The following is a 22,342-nucleotide window of genomic DNA, read 5'->3' on the forward strand; positions in this document are numbered from 1 at the left end:
AAAGTCTTGTTTGATTTTTTTCAATTATTTATCACTTCACTCAACTTTGCAAATTTTGAAATTTAAATAAAATAAACTATTACATAACTTCCTTCTCCACTAGACAATGTGGCACAATAATGTTAAGGAAATGTACATTTACAAATGCACATTAAAACTACAGATGTTTGAAATCATCCTCCCCAATTCCAGTAAATGCAATCTTTCAGTTAAGCATGCATTTCAAATAAATTACACACCATTAAAAAATTAAATTTATTTATTTTCAGTTTTTTTTTTTTTTTCTTGAACTAAAGAAAATACACACACAGTCAAAATATTCGTTCAAAAGAATTTGAATTAAAATTCATTATTTAATTCATTGAATGCGTAATATTCAGTTTATTTAAAGTCTAAAATTACGAATACGTACATTTCGTTTTGCATAAACACTCTTACATATAATTTTTTTGTTTAATACGCATAAAGACAGACATACGGATGAATGGACGGACTGGCGAACAAACAGTCAAAATATAAACTGTGCAACAAACAAACAAACATACGCATAAATTCGTCTATATGTACATACATATGTATGTATGTAGCTGAGTGTGTAGTATCTATGTGCGTTCACACTAAATTCGTATCTACTCTACGCATAATGATTTCATTGTTTGTCTATTGACTTTGGATTCAATTTGAACGAATGAACAAACGAACATAGAAAAAGCAAAAAAAATGCGTTTATATACATTTATGGATGTTGTATGTTGTTGTAGAAACTTGTGTCGCTGCTGTTGGTGTTGTTGTTGTTGCTGTAATTGTTGTAGTCTGCTGCGTGACCTAATTTTTTAACCCCCAACTTGCCTTGCTCCAATTCACTTTAATTTTGTTGTAAAAATGTGTGTGCGTTTCTGTAAATGACACAAATATTGAAAACGTTTTTCTTTGCACGAGTATTATTTCTATTTTGAATGCAATACGACGAAGAGTCTTTGAATGCGGAACATGAATGTAGGGAATGGAAAAGCCCTGTTGCCGCCTGCATACGATTCATGTTTATTTTTTTTAAATTTGATTTTTTTAACTTCACTGAATATTATGCAAGTTTTCTAGGAATATGAAACTTTTGTTGAACGAGCACTTATTTGGATATTTATTAGCTGACAATTAATGGAGAATTCTGCTTTTATAATACAAATGTTGGTCTAGATTTTAAATATTTTCTCAAAGATTGAATAAAAATTCGGATGAGATCATGAGATCAGTCGGGCTGCTTTGAAAAATTCCTTATATTGCCCATGGGAATCATAAAATAGCGAAGTATCTGTTAGTTTCGATATGCGGTTCTAAGAGTTAAAACTAACTTTTGTAAAATTTTAGCCTAACAGGATAATGGAACCTGTGCCGAAAATAGATTTTTTAAGATATATGTACAATCGCCTTTCCTTGGCTTTTGGAAGCTGCTATTTAATGGTACTACATATCGGACCAATTCCCAACCAATCCTTTGAGGAGTACTCTTTTCACGCGTTTGCGGAGTAGTCTCAATTTTTGCAAGGAGCATTAAAAAAGAAAATACCATTTTTCGAGAACCGGCCTTGTGGCTACAGCTTCCCCAATTTTGTAAAGGGCAGCTACACTTTCTTTTGGCGAGTTAGTGGTAACTCCCTCGCTTTTGGGATTTGATTCCTCAAAGTTATCAATAGTGGCTACTGATGCTGTTTTAATGTCCTTTTCGAGGCTTGTTGTAACAGCCCTTCCAATCGGCACCTTCCCAATTTTGAATATGACAGCTTTAGAGGCGAAGTAAGTCCTACCTTTACTCTCAGCATTTTGACCACCAAGAATTTCCAGTATACGTTCATTAGCCAGTTTACTGCCCCATCCTTGGTGTGTAGTGGTGTTTAAGAGCACCGGAAGCTGGCTCTTCTTTGTCAGTCCCCGCTTAGCGCCGTCCCAGGAAGGAGGGATGCTTTCCACCAAGTTCTTTAGGGTTCTAATACATTGGTGAGATGACAACCTCATCAACATCACGCCATTTCTGAACTCGCAGTTCACGCTCATATATTTGGATTATTTTTGGACCAGTCCCAGTCCTTTGAGGAGTACTATTTACACGCGTTTGCGGAGTAGTCTCAATTTTTGCAGAGAAATGAGTTGCGGTTGCCTTACACTCACTAGTGTTATACATAGCAAAATCCCTTAAATTGGAATAATTTACGTTTCTAGACAGTACCAAAAAAGTTGCGAATGTAATAACTGACATCATAATATCAGCTTTAGAAGATCTTGGTATTGACCTCTCAACGATCAGGTTTGTAAACGACCTGTTTGAATCGAGGATATACCGCTTCAGCATGGAATCGGCAAAGATCCAAAGAATGCCAAATAGGCCACTACTTCTGTGGAACGTCCCAATAAATAGTCTACTCAGAATATTAGACTTTCTGAAATACAAGACTGTTGCCTAAGCGGATGACGTTGCGGTAACAATATCAGGGTTTTATCAGAATACGATATCTCAAAGACTCGAGGAAGCACTTAAGTCATTAAGTCTATGGAGTATAGACACTGGAATAAGTGTAAATCCAGGCAAATCCGAGCTTGTACTATATACTAGGAAATACAAGATCGATTGCTTCAAGCTACCTTGATTGTATAGGTTTCGGATATCGAGTAACTCTTACTTGATAGCAAATTACTATGAAAACACAACATCAAAACCGGGGTGAACAAGGCAGTCGAGGCAATGAACATATATTTGCAAGACAGATTTAGGAACAAGATGGAGATTTAACCCTTAACTGGTAAACTGGAGTTTTGAAGCGGTTATTAAAGCGATTCTTTTCTATGCTGTTGTTGTTTACCCTATAACGACTTTTGTTGAAGATGTCAGCACGAACAGGAGGAAGAATCAACACCTTCATTGTCCTGCTTAAGAAGACATTAGCTTTAAATTCTTATCAGAAATATCCAGTTTCCTTTTCTCTTCTTATTATCTTTACAGGTACCATAAAAGGACCAACAGGACTCACGTTTGCGGCCTAGAAACTTTACCTAACTTATAGATTTCTATACAATTGGAGATATTTGGAAATGGAATTAAAAAAAAATCCAAAAAAGTTAAAAAGATAAAAACCTTCTTCTATACAACATTTGAAATCAATTTAAAGTTTTGTGTATCTAACAAAAAAACTAAACTTACAAAAAAGCGAAATCCGAACACTAGTATGTAATTTTTAGTATGTATTACACATTTTCTAATGCGTAACTATGATACAAACATACAGAAAATACAATATGTACATAAAATACATAAAAAGCATACATGGACGGACGGACAAATGGATGGATGGATTTTTGTATCTACACAATTACATAGACCTACAACAGTGTAGTCAAGTAAAGTATGTGCAATTCAACAACAATGAAGAAACGAAATTGGAAAAAACTGAATAGAAAGCACACAAGCAAAAAATTGCTATGAACGAAGCAAAAAAAAAAAAACACATACAACACAAGTCATCATCATCATACCACTCGTATAGCAAACCCTACGCAACATGAAGCAAAAAAAGCTGACTGAAGAAAAAAACTGCAGCAAAAACGTACATTCTACAACAGCAAATTATAGTAGAAGTATGTAGTAAGTAGGCAAAAAAATGAAAATAAAACAACCCAACCCAAATGAAGTAACGCACTAGAAAAAGAAAAATGAGGCATACTACAAAAACAACAACATCAGCAGAAGCAGCAACACAGCAATGTTGAGGCTCCAATAAATAAACACAGATACTCATACTACAACAACTATATAACGCACATACATACAACTACATATTGCGAAATAGTACGTGGTAAAATGAAAGAGCAAAAACGACAACAGCAACAACAAAAACGAAGTTAAAATATGAAAAACATATCAAAGAGCAGGAGGAGAATACCAAGAATATCTATGGGAGCATTAGGAATGCAAAAGGGGGGACAGAAAAAGCACGCACATACATACACTCAATCACACACAGAGTAAAATATCTGTATGTGTTTGTATTTGTATACAACTCTGCAAAAGTGCGTTTCCACGCATTATAAATTACACTCAGCAAAAAAGTTGAAAAAGCACACAAAATACACACAACCAGAAATCAAGAAAGAAATGAAAGAGGAAGACAACAAAAGCAAACAAAAAAAATGGCAGTCAAGTACAACAAAAAGTTACTGCTGCTTCTTCATCTCAAGTATTTACTTTATTTATTTATGTACGAGTATTTTCAATGAATGTATTTGAAGACAATGTCGAAAATGATGAAGATGAATTTAATTTATTGGAGAATATGGTGGCGCTTAAATGTGGAGCATATAATTCATGTATCGATGAGAGCTGAAGGAACTATCATGCACACGCACATAGAGCAAAAAAACACGAGCGGCATAATGCATACACTCTTTCTGATATAAATCAATCGAATTGAAACGAATACAATCATAGTCCATTAAAATATTATCTTCCCTAATTTCGCAGATTTTATATGTAATCCCTCAGAGAACCAAGCGTAACTTTTAAACATTTTGATAAATCTGAAGGTACATATCATTAAAAAAGCCTATACCAAGATATCCGTGTCTGCAGCATTGTAAAGTATTCACAGCTGCTGAAATAGTTATTACGATTAACCCAAACGTGATACGAATCCTATAAAGCTATTGAGCACTATAATGCTTTAGTACTTTCTTGATCATCTGCCTTGAGGGTCTTACATCTCAGGTGGACAAGAAACGTACCACCACCGCTCTCAAATGACTTAAGTGACAATTGTAGGACCTTTTTGCTCAAGAGCTCGAGCTACATATCTAATCCTTAGCTACGATGATGCCACTGCAGAACAGGCAAACATCGTGAACATCCGAATGCATTACTTGATAAAAGTCACGCAGCTTCACAGCATGAGACAGCACCTGTTGATTCGGAACAGAACCTAGAAATATATTTGGTAGCTCGAAATATGTCCCTAGTCTACAATTCAATCTCCTTGCCGCAAGAGTAATGCTGAGGAAAGTCAGGGAACTATCGGAATCAAGAACCATTGAAGACAAGAGATAGGGCCAAACCATGCCACCGAAGCCGGCCACTGATTAAACATATATAACTACTACAGAATGTTGGTTTAAGGGCTGATATATCTTATGCATAATGACACAGGTCTATGTACAAAGCAGCCTATGCAGAATTTCTGCACTCGATCGGTATTTCTTACCCATCGTTATATGCTGGGGAATTGTCAGGATAGCGTTCAGTAGTTGCCTGTCATTCCGTAGAGAGATCCTTATGATCATGGAAATGGAACTTATTCAAAAATTGGTAAAAGATTGGGAAAGTCTCCATGTATTGAAGATTAGTACTGATTTCGGGGAAGTTTCTCGGTGCTGTTGCCATCTCAACAGGATATATTGATTCAAGCTATGTGACTTTTTGTCGGGGCAATTATTGGGTTCAGTTGACTTTGGAAATTCCTACATCCGCAGATCGGTCCAGGAAGAGGGATCCTGATTTATTATTTTGGGTATTTCGTGCTACCCAATATGTCACTAGTTGCTGTTGCCAAACCAACAGAAGCCATCTCAGTTGTGTGGTTGTGCGACATACATATAAAGTCCAGGAATTCACTGGGGTGAGTCTTTAGATGATGAGAATGTTTGTGGGGACAAAGGCATTCTCATAGCATCAATAGGCTGTTTTCACCTGACGTTGGGTCCGCCCCTTCTATCGACCAGTGATTGCCTTCTCCTTGTCGGGGTTAGATTAAGCTTGTCTCATGACACCAATTAAACCCAACGCGGCTACTATGGAAAGATATTAGATAGCTCCAGTACTTGAGCAAAATGCACTTTTACTGGACCGGACATCCATATATGTAAATTGCCACCGGCATGTAAGATGCACAATGGGGCGGTGGTGAGTCGGTGCTTTTTAGCTCACCCAGTGGATGGAAAGACTTACCGAAACTTTAAAATTATATTCTACAACGCCGAAAACATTGGATTTCAGTCGAAATGAACACTTTAATACAATTCAGGTGGAAAAACTTAAGAAAATAGCTTTAACAGTGATCCAAACTTGCTACAAATCTATGAAAATATTTACTCCAAACATTATATACAGATCTAGTTATTTGTATCTACAACATGCCAAATTGAAATTGGTCCTCAAGCAGCAGCATCAAAACGATTTCTGCAATAAAGATTCATTTACTTGCCACGTTACAATACTCAATATACGCAACACAGAGCCACACAAAGCACAGCACAGTCATGGCAACATTAAAAATCTAAGCTCTAATATAAAATACATAGATACAGCAACAGAAAGAGAAAAAGCTAAAAAAACTACAAGAGGCATTAAATAAAATGCGTAAACAATTCACATAAATATATAGAAAGATATATCATCCACACAAATATATATATTCATGCAAACTTGCACAAAATTACTGCACAATGTTACCAATTATATGTTTGCATGTGCAGATAACAATAATGCTTCATTCCGATTGATTACATAGAAATATCCATTTGACTCTGCAGTTATTAATAAAGTTTAGTTTATGAAAGTTGACTACACCCTAGTTTACTAAGGTACAAAAGAGTATCTAATTACCTAACAAAACTTTACGCGATCAATTCGAAAATGAGGTAATGCGGTCAATGTCGAAATGCAATAAATTCACACATGCCCTGGAACCCAATTAATATGGGTTTCAGGACATGTGGGTAAATCTATTACCGACGAATGCGCATTTTATTGATCGACCTTTTATATACGAAGGTGGGAAGTGAAGATTATAGGAGCAACACTAAGTAATGGTTTCCATCTAGTTTAAAGAAAGAGACCGTAACGCCTCAAATATTTTGAGTACTTTCATAACCCCCTCCATAACAGGGGCTAAATCAACAATTTGTCTTTAATGGGTCTAATCAAGTTTGTTAGAAGCAGATGATGGTTATCTCGAGGGCAATAGGATAGAATAGTTAAAAATAAAGAATGAAAATCAAAATTTGCCAAATATTCAAAACAAAATATCTATGTTGTTCCAATATCGGTCCAAAATGGCAACGCTAATGCTCTCTACTCAAAACTAGAAGCAGATGATAGTTATCTCGAGGGCAATAGGATAGAATAGTTAAATATAAAGAATGAAAATCAAAATTTCCCAAATATTCAAAACAAAATATCTATGTTGTTCCAATATCGGTCCAAAATGGCAACGTTAATGCTCTCTACTCAAAACTAAAAGCACTCACAACAATTGCCTCCATTTCTAAATCCATTTCCAAACACAATAAATACACAACACACAGATACTCGTATACACACTCATACATATGTACATAAAAACACAATACAACAACAGTTGGAGACCGACCCTATAATTATCAAAAACCGACAAACGAACCGAAAACATGACAAACCAACGGACCGACAGACAGTCACATTGTTAAAAAAATAAATGAAGAAAACATGCAATTTTATTAGTGTGCGTGCAGTATTTGCTGAAAGCTTTTTTGCGCCATACAGATGTAGGCCGTAAACTTTGCTGCGTTTACAGCGAACAGCAAAAAAACAACATCAAACTGAACACCAGCACACCCCTCCACCAAACACTCGCTCTGAATATTAAACTTCTCAAAGGAGCAGAGGGAAGAACCAAGAAAGAAACCAAACAAAATAAAAATGTTCATAATTATGTTTGTAAATATTCTTCTAGAACGTCATTATCATCTGCTTCAACATAATTTAACATAAAACAACACAGAGAAAAGCACACACAAACAAGAAGTTCTTTTTTTTTGCTTCCGCTGCTTTAGAACGAACACTTGCTGCTTTTTACTTTTGTTGTTTAATTTTTTTGTTTTTGATTTCACTACCTCTCTCATTCTCAGTGCCATTCTTTAAAATAATATTATTTTATTATTTTTTTCTTTTTTTTTTCTCGGCTACACGTGTTTACAAAATTGCGTAAATTTTTCCATCGCTGTGAGAATTATTACTCAATTTTCGTTTTTAGTTTTTTTCTTTTTTAACTGCGTTTGCCAGAATGTGTATCTGTGTGTACAAAGTTTTATGCACAATTGTGTTTGAGTGTATCTATGAGAAATGTTTTTTTATTTAAAGAGAATTCTCTCTCTCTCTCTCTCTCGTTTCCCCTGTGAATTTAAGCTTTTTGTTTTTTGAAATGCAAATGCAAAAGCTTTATTGTGTTTGCTTAGTTAGTGTGTTTTTCTCCTATACACTATTTCTTGTATTTGTTTTATTTTTCCTCTTTATTTTGCAGCAGAGTAAATGTGTGAAGAAGAACTTGTGCCGTTTGCAATAACTATAGTTTTTTGCAGCAACTTTTAAAGCAGCAAAATAGAAGGAATGAAAGAATAAAAAATACCAGAGGATGTTATAGAGAAATAATTTCTTTAATTTTTTAAAGTTTCAATTAATACATTTTCGAAAAATTGTGTAAAATTTTGTAATTTATAGAAAATTGCAACATTCCTAACAATTTAATTTTTCAATTCAGATTAATATGTTACACACTTCACTACGTTTACAAGTCGTCACTCTTGATAAGTACCTAGAATACGTAATTTAGGGGATAAATAACGACTTTCTATAGTACTCCAACAAAAACTTGGTAATGACTTTTAGGTACTTAGTTACACAAGAACTTATTATTCAATGACTACTGCATACCGTCTACATTACTTTTAAGTACTTTTGTAATGACTTATATAATTGATCGCGTGCTAGCAACTGTTTTTTCACACACAAAATGAAACAAGTAGGAAAGTATAGTCGGCCAGTACCGACCATAAAATGTGAATATAATAGGTACGTCATATTTTACCAATTTATTAATGAAAACTTGAGTTTATAACAATTGTCTAATATAGGGTCAAATATGAGCCGATTCTCATAAAATTAGCAGGAGGGATTTACATATGTCTATACAAAAGTTATTAATGCTGGATTTTATCGTGATATTAATGTTTAGATATGTATATGTATGTACTACATATTTTTATAGATAGACATACATACTTACTACAGCATATAAGAAAATAATGAGCTTCAGAGCCCTATTCAGAAGGTACTGTTCTATGGTAGAGTGTCCCAAGAAACAGCCTTTTTAAGAATCTAATGTAGGAATACCTTTCAATCGATGCGTGTTAATGTACTGAACACGAGAAAAAAAATCTAACTTTTCGAAGTGGGTCTTCAAAGGTTCCGTAATTTTGAGCTATTTATGGGAAAAAAATTTTTTTAGAGTATATTTGGTCCATTAAGTAGTATATTTGGTCCACCATCAAAAAAGATGGGGTATATTGTATTTGTCATTCCGTTTGTAACACTTTGATATATTGGTTGTAGACCCATAAAAGTATATATGTATATTCTGGATCCCTATTAAATTCTAAGACGATCTAGCCATGTCCGTCCGTCTGTTTGTTGTAGACACGATAGAACACGATAGACAGCTGAAATTTTGCACAAATACTTTCATTGAAAATGGGCAATATCGGCCCACGTTTTCGGATAGCCCCCATACAAGTGGACCCCCGAAAAAAATCTTCAATGGACATATCTGGCTAATAAATATGAGTATAGCGTTGAAATTCAACATAAATAAGTTTCATATGAGCCAAAATCTCCCTACCAAATTTTATGAGGATCGGTCCATAATTGACCCTTCCCCCCATATAAGGTCCCCTTCAGAAGATGACTATAACGTTCATTACTGTCCTAAAAATACGAATAAAGCGATGAAATTTGACATAAATAAGTTTCTTACAAACCAAAGCCTCTATACCAAATTTTATGTAGATCGGTCCCATATAAGATCCCCTTCAGAAAATGACTTTAACAATCATTACTGGCCTAAAAATACGTGTACAGTTAAGAAATTTGATATAAGAAACTTTTATAGGAACGTAAATCTTCCTACCGAGTTTCATGCGGAAAGTGTCGTTAACTCTCCCTTCAATTCGAAATGTGTTGTTAATTCAAAAGTGCTCGGTCTATAATTGACTTATGTAAGTTATATTCTAAATATCACACTGATGTTTATAGGGGAGCATCCCTTTTACGGCATACGGTTTGATGGTGGGTATATGAGATTCGGCACAGCTGAATATAACACTCTCACTTGTTAGTATAGAGCCGATTTGTGTAGAACCAATATTTCTATGCATTAAGCATGTGTACACGGTTGTCAGATCTTTCAATGTTGGCAGATCTGGCAATGTACTGACAATGGAAAAAGATGTTAGCAACAGGATGGTCGTAAGAAAAACATACATATTGCCAGACAATAAATTTAACTGCCAACAAAAATTGTCAGTTCACACTGTTGTCAGATTGTTGTATTGCAAAAGTTGCCAGATTTTATTTTAGCTGCATATGTCCTTTTAAGTCACCGTGTTACCAATTGAAAACATTTATCTGACATTGGTTCCATTCGCACATCTGACAATAAAAATTGACAGACAATTATCTGGCAATGGGAACGTAAAGTGTTTACACGATTTTTAGATGTCTCACAATACTATTGTTTTACAATATACTGGCAATGTTTTTTCTGACAACGTTGGAGGACAAAAAGTTGGAAGTTGACACAGTTGTTAGACATTTTCTGAAAAATTGTCTGCCAATGTTGTAAGATCTGATAGCCCTGTATACATAACTTTACATACATCAGCTCAAACACAATATTCACTTCCCACTAAAGTGGTATAGGGTAGGGTAGTAGGATTCTCTAAATCGACTTTCGAACAATGGACTTTTTGTCTGAAAAAGTCGTATTCGACTATTTTGTTAAAAAATGCTTTGTACATATACATAAATCGAAATAGGATTTTTGTTTTTTTGCGTAAAACATTTTAACTCACTATTTTTAATGACTTATTTAAGTACACTAATTTGTGAGCCACTAGAATTTTGTGTATTGATAGAAGGCGGTCAATATCCTTTTTTCCCATACTTCCCTGGATACTTAGAAGTAACATTTGTAAAAATGAGTTTGCATAGTATAGCAGATTTCGGCATTGAAACTGGTGATTATATCAGTATTGATTTGTATCGTGCTCATACATATGTAGATACATATCGCTCATTTACTACAAGACTGGCGTGATGGTGACGGATATGATACCGGTATAAAGGTAGACAGTTAATGAATACCAGTGTTTATACTGAATCGTTATTGATAACGGTATTCAATTTAAAACGATATTTAATTGGTAACGGCATTAATAACGGTATCGGTTGCTAACCATAGTAATTTAAAAATAGTTTTTCTTTGAGATATAATAAATCGCGTCAGAGAATGCCGCTATTCAGTTTATAACGCTATTTAACCTGTATCGGTTCACTTTTCAAAAGATTTTTCCTTAAGATATCAAAAATCGCCTCAGACAAAATACAAAAATCAAAGTAAAATATCATTTTATTTTAAACTGATATTTCAAAACGGATTTTACGTCCCAAAATTATGTTGACTATACCCTAACTAAGATGCGGCAAAGTAACTAATAACCTAGTCAAACTTTACACCATCGTTATGGGCGAGGAGAATCCGAAAATTAAATCTTGAAACTTTGACCTATCTAGTCTCTCTCCCAACTGTATTACAGTCCAAATATACAATTGAGATTCAATTCTACCCTATGGGCCTATTGCTATGGGCCTGTTCTTCTTAATTCGAACGAACAAGTTTTTTCTAGTTTTATGTATGTTGAAAATAATAAAGAAATGTTTGTTCACATTTATAGGAACAGACAAGAAGTATCCAAATACATAGCTCAATAATACGGGAAATTTTGTAAAATTTAATATTACAAAAGTATTCTTGGAAAATATTAAAAATCTGGTAATACATATGCAGAACATTGTTAAATTTCATTGTCAAATTGTTAACATTTTCAAACAATACATTTTATTTACAGGATTTAAAAAATCATTAGTTTAGTTAAAAAACCGCATTAAAAACAATAATTTTATTTGATGGGAATAAAAAATCTAAAACTTGATAAAAATGTTCGACTTTCTTGAATAATACCAATTTATTTTGTTTAAAAATTAATTTTCATTCATTGTTATAGACAATAGATTTTCAAGAACTCTACAAAAGAAAGAAAAAATTGTAAATGAATTGAATAGCAACTATTATGCATTATTCATCTATAGAAAACTACATTTCATCAACATAAATAAATAGAAATCCGGTAATTTGCATATGAGATATTAGAAAGAAAAAATGAAATACACACAAAAAGGATTTACAACATTTCGCCTAGATAAACTCACCCCAAAAATCAAACATAGATTTCGAAAAAAAAGAAAAACAGGCACATAAGGATAATAATAAATGCACTGCAGACAAATGACAGGGAAAACATGCAATTTAACCCTTTAAAGAATTGAATTGAAATGAAACGAATGAACAAAAAAGCATAAAAAATGTCACAAATTGGAAAAACTAATAAAATGAAAATAATCAAATAGAAATATGTATACACACACACATGCAAACTCATACAGCTAGTAGTCACATAGTACATACGAAACAGGATATAAAAGAAAATCCTTAAGAAAAATCCAATTGAAAAAAGGGATACACACAGTAAAAATGCTGCATATTGCAAATGCGTTAAAAGGAAAAAATCTAGTAAAACATACACACACACTCACTCACTATTATACAAAATTCCAATTGTATTAATAAAGAGAACTTTGGAAGATTGAGTTAATTTAATTGAGTCAGCAGCAGAGAGTAAGAGAATTACATTTTGTTTCATTTTTCTTAGAGCGAGGGCTGCAAAGAGAATGGGAAATGCAAATACATAAAAACTAAAATAAACTTATAGAAAAAAATTCTGCATTTGCAATAAACACACTTACACACATTAGTACCCGGCAGAACATGGTACTAATTTACTCTTAAGGATTGTGGTAGCCTCCGGCCAGACTGATTAAAAAACAAACTATAAACCTACCGAATGCAAAAATGTTTGAACTAAATTCCTGATAGATAGATAGATAGATAGATAGATAGATAGATAGATAGATAGATAGATAGATAGATAGATAGATAGATAGATAGATAGATAGATAGATAGATAGATAGATAGATAGATAGATAGATAGATAGATAGATGAAGGCCTAACAATAACCATTCTTCAAGTTTTAAAAACTTTTTACTCTCTCTTGTATAATGACATGCTGATCGCCATAATTGGATGCTGTATGTCCAAATAGGATTTAATAGAATTTATACTTGTCAATACTCCGTTTTAATTTGTGATGGATTAGCTAATGCACAACTTCAACTTCATTATAATTCTTTTGGTGACTTAATCAGATGAGGCCATGGTAACATTATTGAATGTGATATGTCATGATCTTCTTCAGGAGCATTTAGTCGAATGAATGTAAGTTTAGCCTTTATCATATTATCTGCGATATCTTCCGATATTTGGAACTAACACCCAGTTTTAAGATTGCATTAAACAGTGATAGCAACAGTATTGCCACATTGGAATGCTTTTTAATCACATTTGGTCTTATTAAGTCATATCCTGGTTAAATCATTGATCAAAGAACTGGTTCTATGGAACGGTTCTGGTACCAGTTTTCTTATCAATGATTTTTTCCGAATTTGTCGCTTTCGGAACTAGTTCTACAAAAACTTACACATTATTTAGAACAGTTCTTTTCCCAGCGAATTTTATTTGAAATTGTCCTATTAGATTCTCGTGAATCGATCTTTTCGTCATATTTTACTACTGTCTGGAATAGGACCTTTAATGGGCGGTTGTGTCAATTATGAACCGACCTCTTGAATGTAAATAAAAAAATATAGAGGAAAATCCGATATTTAGAGATTTGGCCGATTTAAAATGCAAAATTTTTGAGACAAAGTATGAACTCATAGATATCTGGACCCTTCCTTTAAATACGAACAGAAAGACTAGTTAAATCGTCTTTGCTATATTATCCTATAGAAGCAATAAAAATTGGAACTGATGCCTAATTGATTTGTTAGATTTTCGGTTGTATATAGCTACATAAGGTGGACAACAGCAGATACTACAAAACCGACTAAATCTATTCGCTTAAAATATTTTAATTTATGTGAAAATCGGTGGGAATCCCTACCATAGATTACATTCTCTAGATCCCACAGCAGACACACGACATCGGTTCATGAATTAAAAAAAGTTGACAATTGCTTACTTTAAACTCGCCGGGTACGAATGTTTGGCATAAAACAAATTTAAGAAAAAACAAAACAAACCACCGAAATGTTTAGCACACATGTATACACCAACACAAGCGCACACACAGCTGACACAGTCGCATTTAAGCAGAGCTGCTCAAATTATACAGAGACAGAGAGAAAATAACTCTTTTTTGCAGAGAGAGAGAGGAAATGACTGTATTTGTTTTTTTATTTTGCTTTTGCTAATGCGTTCGTTAGTTCTGGGCTTTTTTTATGTTCAAAAGATTTGCACTTTGTTTTGTTGTTGTTGTGATGGTGGTGGCAGTGTTAGTAAGTGGCTGTGGCTATGTGTGAGTGTTGCGTTTGCTGCGCTCTCACAACTCTGCAAGCGCTTTTTATTTTAGTTTTTATTTTGTTATTTGCTTTGGTTTTTTGCCTATTGTTGTTATTGAATTCTTATACAAACAACAACAAAAAATCCACCTTTTTCAGACTAACTTAGTAGTGGTGGAGGTTGCTGTTCTTGTTGTTGTTGTAAAGCGTGTGTGTTTGTACAGCAAATGAATATTTATTTTTTTTGAGCAAGCAATGTTTTTTTCTATTTTCTTGTTATTATTGTTTCTCTTATGCGCTGCTTTAATGCTCTGTTAGACGCTGCTACGATTGTCATTCTTGTGTATATTTTTTTTGCAGCTTACAAAGTGGCGCCGCTGGCAGCGAAAGTTCTTCACACACAAGACTACACACAAACCCAAATATTTCTTATGAGTTTGACGCTGATTTAAAGACCTGGGCCGTTGTGTAGTGGAAGAAAAAAGTACATTGAGTTGGATTTGTAAAGTTTGAAAAGGCATTTGAAATGTTCGCAGCAACTGCAAAGCGTAATACGCGCTGCTCTCTAACTCTCTGAGAGCGCAATAGCGATGCCACTAATTTAGCGAAACATACAGACAGTGTGGTCTTTTAGTGGTGGTGGGCCAGAAACGCAATTCACAAATTTCATGTTCGTCTATTCGGACCTAGGTTTCGGAGGTGCTCGCTCGCTTGTCGCAGTGTGTGCACTAAATGTCTCGTAACGTTTTTTCTTAAGTTTTTGTTCAAAAATATCACAAGCAAAATTATTCAAAAAAAAAAAAAATAAATTAAATTTTACTAAAAGCTAAAAAAAACACAAATAAACATATGAAGAAATTAACAACAAAAAAGTTAAAAGATTTAAAAACAAATAAAAAAAATTACACAATTATGGCAAAAAAGCGGTAAATTAAAAATTTTTAAAAAATATTTTACAAAAACAAAAAATAAAAACATAATAAAAAGTGTTCAAAATATGTAATATTAAAGTGCTTTTGTTTAAAAATAAATTCTAAAGTGCATTTATTTAAAAAAAATTAATAAATTACAAACTTTTCTTTACCACTGTATTGTTTATGGATTATTAAACCTCTTCGTCATCATCATCATCACTTTATAATTTTTTTGCGGATTACTATTAAAAAAAGGATAAAGCACAACAACTACAAAAAACTATTTTTTACAATTCTCTTTCATTGTTAATTGGCGGCTAAGTATTCCTACTTTTCTTCTACTTATTTTCTATCACACAATATTTTTCTTAATTTACCAACCAACACATGCAAACACTAACTTTACACAACCAACAACTACACTTGCATTTTAAGTTCCGGGGCTTTTTAAAAGTTTCCACTTTGTGTTTTTACAAAAAAAAAAAAAAAATCCTTAAAAGCCAGCTTAAGTGCAACAAATCAAAGGAAAATTAGCGCAATTTTCGGAAAACACAACAACAGCAAAAACTTTGCAAATTATAAATACTTAAAGCACAAAAATGTTTTTCATTATTGGCGGCACAAAATGCAAAATAAAAGAAAGAAAACAAAAATGAAGTTTTCAAATACACTCGCGAAAAATTGTTAGTTAAGGTTGTAAACAAAAAGTTTCAACTTTCAAGAAAAAAAGAAGAAAGAAGGGAAAGAAGCTAAATTGGGCAATTAATGAATAATAATTAATACAAATTTTAAATATTCTTAACAAAATTTGAAATATTTTTAACAAAATTATAAATTTTTTAAAAAAATTTCAAAATTATAAAAAAATTTAATAAAATATTGTAAAAATTTTTAACAAAATTATAAATTTTTGGTTTAAAATTAAAAAATAAACATTTTGCAAATTTTATTTCTTCTTAAATTGAACCTAAAGCCACTTATAGTTTTAAAAAATTTTAATTTTGTTCTGTACTGTCGCAGAATTCTAATCCGATCGAAAGTGTTACTACTTCAGTATTTTGCTTCTTTAGAAAAAATATGTAAACCGAAATGAAACCAATTTGAAGGTTGAATTGAAATACATTTGTAATTGTTGTTATTTTTTAAGTTTTAATCAAGATACCTATTTAACAAAAATAATTCCAATATCGATTGGTATGGATCAGGCCTGATAAATATGGTATAAAAACCTGTAAATTATGGCCGATATAGTTGAACTCAGTTTGCAGTGGTGCAGTGAGTAAAACATTTAACTAACAAACCGAAGTTCCTTGTTCGTATTCTAGCTGGCTCTTTTTATTATTAAAAAATAAAACAACTTACTAAACAACTTCTTTGTAAGAGGAATTGCAAGAACTTCTTTAACTCCCTATTTGTAAGCGAGCTTAGAAGTACTTGCCTCCAATGACAACACCGTGTTAAAATAATGACTTAAAATGCTAATGAAGAAGTAGTTTTTTAGCTCATTACTTTTCAATGTAAGTTTGTTCACCTGAAAGATCAAAAATTTTTTAAAATATTTTCATCAAAATTTTTAAAATATTTTCATCAAAAGAATATTTTTATAAAATCGAAAGTTAAAAGCGCTATAATATTCTAAGGTTTTATAACTGGATATTTGTTATTATCATAATAAGCTATATTTTATTAAAATTGTTAGATAAATTCAAACTTTATTTGCAATTCAAAAGTGCAAAATTTCAAAACTTAAACAAAACTACTAAATTTTAAATAAATTCAATATTTCATAAATCGAATTCAATGAAAATAGGCCCATATATAAGCATCTTTTCGTTAAATTAATACTAATTTTTAAATAGTTTTTGATTTCTTATAAAATCTTGAAAAATTACAAATTTTCAAACTAGTTTTCTATCAAAATACGATATCAACACTTAATTCTTAATAAAATTAAAAATTTTGTAATAAAATTTAATAAAAAGTATGTAATTTGATTCATAATACATTAACCTTTGTAAACTCATTATAATATACAATTTTTGATAATTTTTACAATTTTAAAGAATTTTAGAAAAACTATTTTCAATTTTGCATTTCTTTGAGATTCTATTACTTAAATATGAAACAAATCAAAAGTTTTTTATTGATTTTTATATATATAACTTCAGAAAAGAATTTTTCATGAATTTTCGAAAATTTTTTTTTAATTTTTCCAAAATATGCTTATTTTGATGAAAACCAAATGCCATCACATAACTTTAAATAAAATCAATACTTATCAATTGATTTTAATTAAATTTCCAAACCTGAAAATGTCTTCTGCATATCTTTGCTGAGTTTAATTTTCAAATATTTTCAATTTTCAATTCAATTTTGAAAAATATTTTTAAAATTTTAACAATTTAGAAATTCATATTAAGAATTTCTTTCATATTTTTATTAAAATTTATTCGCAAAAATTTTGTTGTATTGGTGGTATTTCTTTTTTTAATTTATTAGTTCTTTTTATCTAAATTAATTTATAATTTACACATAAAAATTTGGTATTAATATGCTAATTTTTTTCGTTATAAATTAAGCAGCAAATTTTAAAAATAAACTTTAAAAAAGAATTACAAATTTTTTTTGTTGATGATCTTATTTGAATATTTATGAAAATAATAAATGTCTAAGATTGTTAGATCAAGAGTTTAAAAATAACCTGCTATAATTAGAGAATAACTTAGAAAATTTTCAAAAAAAAAAGGAAAAATTAAAAAAATGTTAAATTTTAAACGAGATCTTCGCTATATTTTTGGCAAATGATAAAATACAATTTCAAAAATAATATTAAGGGAAGCTATAGTAAATAATATTGAAAATAGTTTTAAAAAGAGATTTTTTCCTAATTTTATAGGAAGTTTTTTAATATTTTAATCTATTTTAGCAGCTGGCCAGTGTTGTCAAGTGCAAAAGTCACTACTTTTCACTCAACTAAACTTTTTCGTGCAAAATAGTTTTCTTTACAAAACATTTCTTTTTTAAAGAATCAGTTTTTAAATCTTCTTCTTTCCATCCTCTTTATTTTTTTTTGCAAAAATTGTAACTTTTCAAAACATTTCCTTTGAAAAGAATCAGTTTTTATTGGGTTTATGTAGGAAAACTAGACTTAGTTCCACAACTAGTTATGGAACGCATGGTAATACCCTGTACTCGGTTAATTTTGGCGTTAAGACCAATCTTTTAAGTTCGAAATTGTCACCACTGGAGCTGGTTCTACGGTAGCTTCACAGCGTCGACACTCGTTCTATAAAACGGTCCTGAAACTAATTCTTTAATCAACGGTTCAAAACTATAGTTCTAGTTAAGCTTAAGAGATCACTCAACAGCCATTTCTCAAGGCAATATTTCAAAATTTTTAATATATTTTTCTGTTTTGTAAATTTTTTATTTCGATGAAAAGATATTTGTTTAATTTTTCAATTGAGAAGTTGTTTCAGAATTTGTTTGCGTTCCACTGAACTTCTTAGAAGTATATATTTGCAAATCTCTACAATATTCCATAGAACGGATTTCTGAACTAATGCCGCCATCACTAGTTACAAGCAATTTTTCTATTTCGATGAAAAGAATTTTTTTTAAATTTTTGAAAATTCTTCAACTAAGAAGTTATTTCAGAACTTTTATAAGTTCCACTGAACTCCTTAGAATTATTTTGGAACCCCGATAAATCCTGAAGTGGTTCCGTTTGTTCCTTTTCTAGATTTCGTTTTTTTTTTTTAGAATAAATTCTAAAATTGTTGCTGAGTTTCATTTGTTACTAGTGGTGCCCGGTCCGCCTTGATTAGCCATGTGAACTCTACACGTAAAGATCATATATATACCCATCAAATTTTAAAATAATCGGTTGATCGGTTTAGGTGTATTTGACTAATTGACCATCTGTCCATCTGTCGGACAAATTTAAAACTTTACAGGAACTCGTCTCACGTTCCCTGGAACATATATTGGAAATTTTGTCCTATCAGGCACCTGATTTATTTATGTAGGTTATTGCAAGAAATTCATTTTTGCAAAACTGCAGCTGATTTTGCTAGATTTTTACCAACATTTTTCTATGAGTGTTTAACAAACTCATCAAGTACTCTCACACAGTCATTCTCTTCTTTCTTTTTATTATTATATTATGCTTTTTTATTCATATTCAAATTTAAATTTTATATGCTTATTGAAGCATTATTGCTGTTTTTGTTGTTGTTGGTGTTTTAAGTTATCATTTTGAGTCATGCAAGCGCAATCCTGTTTCTAACAATATTTTTTTTTTTTTTGAGAGAAAACACAAAAAAGTAAAAACTGCATTAAACAACTTTTAATAAAACAAACAAAATCAAAATAGCAGTAGCAACAACAACAAGAAAACAAATCAAGTTTCTTTTTTTCTTACCACCACAAATACAAAAACTAAACTACTGCTGCTGCACTAATATTTATCCTTTTAAATAAAAACCAACCCCCTTCTCTTAGTATTCTCAATAAAAGAAGAAAAAACTACTCTTTAGATATTACAGCAAAAAAATATGTATATAAATAACAACAACAACTAAAGCCGCATGCAAAGTGTATGAAATAAAAATGTCGTTGTTGTATTTTTACATTAAGCAAACGAGTAATAATCACAATGATGATGATGATGATGATGAACGACAACGAACACGATTATTACTCAATCCTTATAAAACGAGTACAAACTCGTGTAAAAACAAACAGCAAAAACAAGTTTTTTTTTGGCATTTGTTGGTTATTGTTGTGTGTTTGAAAGTGTGTGTTTTCATGTGAGTTTTGTGTGTTGTGCATGTGTTTAAAAAAACTGCAATGCTGCAGTTTACAACCACCCTGCTGAAGCTCTTACTTCTTGGGAGTTGTAATAAAATACATTTTTTGTAAAATATCAACATATTGCTGCACATTTTCATATTCTTAGTTGAAGTATAAAGAAAAATTGTTTTAATTTTTTTTTTTTTGGATTTTTGATTTATTAACTTGAACAGGGTGCAGTTTTCTAACCCCTAAATGAGAAATGTTTGAAATTCTTATTGGAAAAAAGTGAATAGTGAAAGAGAATTTATTATTTAGCAAAACATACTATTGTTCTGGTTGAAACAATTAGGAAAACTAAATTTTTGGAGAAAAATCTTAAGCAATCAGATGTTTTTGGTGAAGAGGTTTAATTAATCCCAATATTTAAAACTTATTTTCCAAAATTTCTATAAAAATCCTTTAAAATGCTAAAATAATCCTTTTCATTTACTCTTTCCTTACAGAAATTTTCGTTTAATGTAAACAACAACGCCATTTTAGGCAATAATTGACACAGAGATTTTTGAATTTGGAATAAAAATGTCAACGCAGGAAATGCAGCAACAGCAGACAGCATTAGCCACAACAACTTTAAGCAGCAATAAAAATAATGCAGCAATTTCAAAGGGTCAACAAATCTCATACAATCATCAAGAGAAAACCCTAAAAGTTGTAATGTGAAAATTAAATAAATTGAAAACATGAAACATTTTTGGCATAAAAATTAAACAAAATTCATAACAAAAGTTTCAAAAACGAAAAAAAAATTCAAATAAAACAAAAAAATTTAATAAATAATTGGCTTAACTAAAACAAAAATTCAAAATAAATCTTGAAAATTAAACCAAAAAAAAAGCAAGAAAAAAAGTTTGGCTAAATATAAAAATTAAACATTTTTTGGGCAATACTATACAAAAATCAATTCTTTTTTTATAAAAAAATAAGTGTAAAAAGTTGTATAAAATCTAAAAAAAAACAAACAATTTTTGGCATAAAATCTTTTCAATAACATAAAAATATTTAAAAATCTATAAATTTATTTAAACAAAAAAATTATGTAAAAAAAGGATAAAATATTTAAACCCTAAAAATATAATTAAATCACAAATATATTAATATAAATATATTACTTATAACTATTAAAATAAATTAATCAATTACCTTACCCTTATATAAAATATTTAAAATTTTTGTATAAATTTATGTAACTTTTTAACTAAACGCATTTAATACAAAAGAAAAAAACAACACAAAAAAGCAACAAGTGTAAATTTTCTTTTTTTGTAAAATTTAATCTATAACACAAAAACAAAACTAAAACAACAACAACTTTTCACAAAAATTGGGACCTATTTTCAAAATTATTGGTTTGGACTCACCACAAGCAAACGTTTCCAGCTTTAAAAGTTAGAAAGTTTGTGCAAAAATTTCGTTTCGATCGTAATTATAAAAAAAAAGTAAATAAAATATTTCATTAATAAAAAAACTTTTTATATAAAATATTGAAAAAAAAAAAAATTAAAACAATTAAAATTATTGTATATTGTGAAAAGTGTAAAAACAACTTTAAAAGGACAACAACAACAACAACAAATTTCAACAAGGAACAACAACACTTAAATATAATTTTGCATTTGATAAAATAAAGGTGAGTTTGAAAATTTATTTATAAATAAAAAATGTATAAATTTTTGTCAGCATTATTATTTTTGAAAATTTATTTAATTTGTAGCAATTGTAGTATTACATTCAAGATCTAGAAGGTTTAGTTTTTGGCATTTTCTAATTTTTTTTCCAAAAAGAAGTCTTATTACTTAATTTGAAATAAAATTAATAAATAGGCATCGTTTTTAATAAAATATACCTCATTAAATTCATAATATATTAAGCTTGATAATGATAGTAATTTCTTTAAATTCTATTAATTTTTAAATTTTTTTACGAATTTTTAAAAACAAACTAATTTTCAATTTAGAGTTATAGCCAAAATGAGATAACATTACATA

General features: G+C 30.8%; 1 long non-coding RNA gene across 1 annotated transcript; it reads left to right on the top strand.

The window, feature by feature from the left end:
• Nucleotides 1-15,451: 15,451 nt before the first annotated feature.
• On the top strand, nt 15,452-21,008 carry LOC119599888. Its single transcript, XR_005231104.1, has 2 exons — nt 15,452-15,512; nt 20,801-21,008. It is a non-coding gene; the product is annotated as an uncharacterized LOC119599888 (long non-coding RNA).
• Nucleotides 21,009-22,342: the final 1,334 nt, after the last annotated feature.

The sequence above is a fragment of the Lucilia sericata genome, unplaced genomic scaffold, assembly GCF_015586225.1.
Source record: "Lucilia sericata isolate MDLA Ls3-8-SP2 unplaced genomic scaffold, ASM1558622v1 Contig000095F_arrow, whole genome shotgun sequence".
NCBI lineage: Eukaryota > Metazoa > Arthropoda > Insecta > Diptera > Calliphoridae > Lucilia > Lucilia sericata.